Source organism: Euwallacea fornicatus, chromosome 26 (genome assembly GCF_040115645.1).
Source record: "Euwallacea fornicatus isolate EFF26 chromosome 26, ASM4011564v1, whole genome shotgun sequence".
NCBI lineage: Eukaryota > Metazoa > Arthropoda > Insecta > Coleoptera > Curculionidae > Euwallacea > Euwallacea fornicatus.
This window is the reverse complement of record NC_089566.1, coordinates 3,206,126-3,210,112: the sequence shown is the minus strand read 5'-3', so window position 1 is coordinate 3,210,112 and position 3,987 is coordinate 3,206,126.

The window sequence follows — 3,987 nt, the reverse complement described above, 5'->3', positions numbered from 1 at the left end:
ACCTGAACTAACCTGAACTAACCTGAACTAACCTGAACTAACCTGAACTAACCTGAACTAACCTGAACTAACCTGAACTAACCTGAACTAACCTGAACTAACCTGAACTAACCTGAACTAACCTGAACTAACCTGAACTAGTATATTTGTAAATTATTCTATCAGTTAGAATAGTTCAAAATGTATTTTTCAATTTGGCGTGGATTCGTTTTTTATATTTCATTTTTCTGAACTAACCTGAGCTTTTTTTTTTAAACTAACCCGGGTTGTTTATTTTGTGTTTTCTGTACTAACCTGACTTGTTTTTTTTTTTTTTCTTACCAACCCGGGTTCTTAATACTAAATAAAACAACTGTACATATTTCCATTGTTTCTTATTTCACACACACAATTCCACAAACAACAAATATAACAATAAATAAACAAATAACAATTAAAAAAACCTTATAATAATAAAGAGTATATAAAAGAAAAAGAAATATAACAAAAAAAAATAATAATAATAAAGACAAAATGAATATAACGAAAGAATAAAAGAAGATTAAAGAAAGAATGTTAAAAATATAAATAAAGAAAAAAAAAATGATAAAAAAGAAAATATTAAAAGAAAAAGAATAAAAAAGTACAGAAAAGAAAATAATAAAGAAAGAAAGAATAACGAATAAGAATTAAGAAATGAAATAATCAATTAAAAACATAAAAGAAAAAAATGAATTAAAAAATTAAGGAACGAAAGTTAGAAATCTAAATAATGAAAAAAAAAAAAAAAAATTTAAATGAATAAAAACACTGATAATAAAAATTAAGAAAATAAGAGAAAGAATAAAAAATAGACAATAAGAATTAACAAAAGAAAGAATAAAAATTAAGAAAAGAAAATGAACAATGAAAGAAGTAAAGAAAAAAGGATAATAGAAACGAAATATAAAAATTAAACATGACAAAAAAGAAAGAGAATAAAAAAAAAATTGAAGCTAAAAGGAAGAAAACGAAAGTAAAGAAAATGAATGAATGATAAAAAAAAAAAAATTAAAAATAAATGAATATTAAAAACCAAAGAGAGAATTAAAATATTTAAAATAAAAAGAATAAAATATAAAAATTAGAAAGAGGAAAAATTAAGAAAACAATAAGTAGCAATAAATTAAAAAAAAATATATGATAATAAAACTGAAAGAGAAAAAATTTAAAAAAATAAAGAAAATGAGAATTAAAAAACATGATAAAAGAAAGAATAAAATATAAAAATTAAAATAAAGACAATAAGAATTTAAAAAAAATGATAAAAGAGAAAGAATTAAAAATAAAGAAAAGAAAATGAATAAATAAATATGTAATACAAATTATACAAATCAAATTAATAAAAATATTTAAAAAAATATGTATAGATGGTAACTTTCAAAATTCTTAACCCGTAAAGTCAAGACGATGGTAAGAAAGGGTAATTTATGAGGGTGTTGCGGCTGTAGTCTGATTTTAGCAAAATGTGGATGCTTTAGGCTTTTGTCTTTACGAGGAAGAGGAGTGAAAGTCTTTATGAAGGGTGGTAACTCTTATTGGAAGATAATGGGTTCCCGACATATGGCCATCCTGGACATACCACTGAGGCAGTGGGAATTCGTAGACGTAGCCTAAGGGTACATTACGTTACTTTACAACTGATGTACAAGTGATCGATAAATAATAAATTTGACGTTTAAAATTTGTCAATGGCTTTCGTGGCAAACTAGAAAATTAAACTATTAATAGACGTAGCGTGTTTTATTTGCGAATGTATTAAAGAAATGAGAATTCCGCCAAAACTAAAGGGAATGCGTATAATGTTACCTTAACAAAAGTTGAAGAGGATTCAAATCTCGACGATATAGGATTCGTAAATACAGGGTGTCCCATTTAAAAATTTCGAGAAAAATGAATTTGAATATTCCCAAGTTGCGGGGCCTGTAGAAAGTATTCTGAATAAGAAACCGACTTTTTCGTTGAACAAGGCACTTGAGCATCCCTTTGTCTTCTGTTGTGTCAATTTTCGTTAAAATAATTAACGTGCTTTGAAAGTTATAGCGCATGTTATGGAACCATGTTTTGCTTCAAATTTAAACATTTTTCGACATAAGCAGTCAACGTTCCAATTTAATTTAAAACTAATTATCCTACAATGAAGAGAATTTTACGAGGAATCCAAATATACAATAATATATAGGGGGTTCCGTTAAAGAAAATGAATAAATGTTTTGACCTGTCTTTATGCAACACCCTATATGATAAAAAATATTTTTAAAATGTAGCCTGTATGTTCACATATAACTTTTATACGAACACTTTTTTTTAATTTTGTAAAATAAGGAAGATATGGTACTTTGTCACACTATTGCGCCACCCTGTATGTCGGAGATTTGTTAGTTCTTAAATTTTTAATGTAAAATTTGAATTAGCAATGAGGCTGAAGAACAGGTTGACAGGTTGACGGGTTTATCGTGGAGATGAAGAGAACGTAGGACGAGGTCACTGGTCACTATTACCGACGCGATTAAGGGGGGCCGTGTGTGAAGTTTCGGCCCGTGGGAAAACCAGGACCAGGACGAACGGATACCGTTCCCTTGAGTCGAGAGGACCACGGGGAATGGGAATGGGAATGGGAACTGTGGAGAAGGCAGTAATTAAAAAGAAGGGAAGTGAATTCGTTAGCCTTGCCTTACCGTCAATTTATTTAATGAAACTATCAAAATTATCGATGATGAAGAATATTCCTAATTCGTATCGATTGATGGTATGGTAAAAAAATAAAAACGAGGCTCACGAATTCACTACTGCTCGACGGCTACCTTCCTTCTTTTTTTTAAATTATTGTCTTCTTCGCGGTTCCCATTCCATTTCCAATGGCACCTGTTCGTCCTGGTTTTCACGAATGGCCCTTATTGCCAACTCAAATTTTCCATTTCTAGACTTGAGAACTGATAAATCTCCGACGTATATGTATATATATACGGGGTTATTCAGATTCGACGCTCCTCGTCGAGATCCAAGTAACCGTGAGAGATACGAGGCGAGTTAAATGGGGGCGAAGTTATACGATTTGGAATATTCCGAAAGGAACGTTATAATTGCCACTTTTTATCTTGTAGAAAATACTTAAGTCGTGTTTGAAATTTCACGTTTAGATTTCCTGCAACCTGCAATTTGATGAAAAATGATTTTGCTAAGAGTGCTTTGAAAAACAAGAACGAGGATACTTTGTCGTGACGTTTTATTTATGTGTTTAAGAAAACGTTTATGTTTGATACGTCATTTCGTTAAAATTCAAAAAAGGTGGCGATTATAACGTGCTATTCGTTTTTAATTATTTTTTCGGATATCTCCGGAAGTAATGGAAATTTTCCTAATTTTGAAAGGGCATTTTGTTGAGCTCCCAATTGTACGACTTCGCCCCGATGAGCGTCGAATCTGAATGATCCTGTGTGTAATACACGTACAAATCAAATAAAAAAAAATGAATAATAAAAAAGTTAAAATATAGAAAAGAAAAATGAATGATAAAAAAAATTAAAGAAAAAGTTAAAATGAATTAAAAAAACTAATTAATAAATAAGTAATACAAATTATACAAATCAAATAAAAAAAACATCAATAAAAATATTTAAAAAAATATATATGTATGTCGGTGAATAATAGCGTTTGTGTCTATGTCTATGTTCGGTCTTTAGGGCGTTTGTTTCTATGAAAAGGGGTGAAGATACCGCGATCGGGATGGGACGAGAGTGGTCTGTGAATTCGTCGGTATCGTATAATTAATTGTAGTCTGGTACTTGGTGTCTTTTGTTGGTTAGTATGTATAAAAATGAAAAGAAATGATAAATTAAAGAAAAGGAAAAAATAATAATGGATAAAATAAAAATGGATCGTACGCGGTGATGATTCTAGATAAGTGAAACGAGCGAATATCTTGTAACCAGGAAGATCTACTCAAAAAATAAAGGAAAATATTGAGAC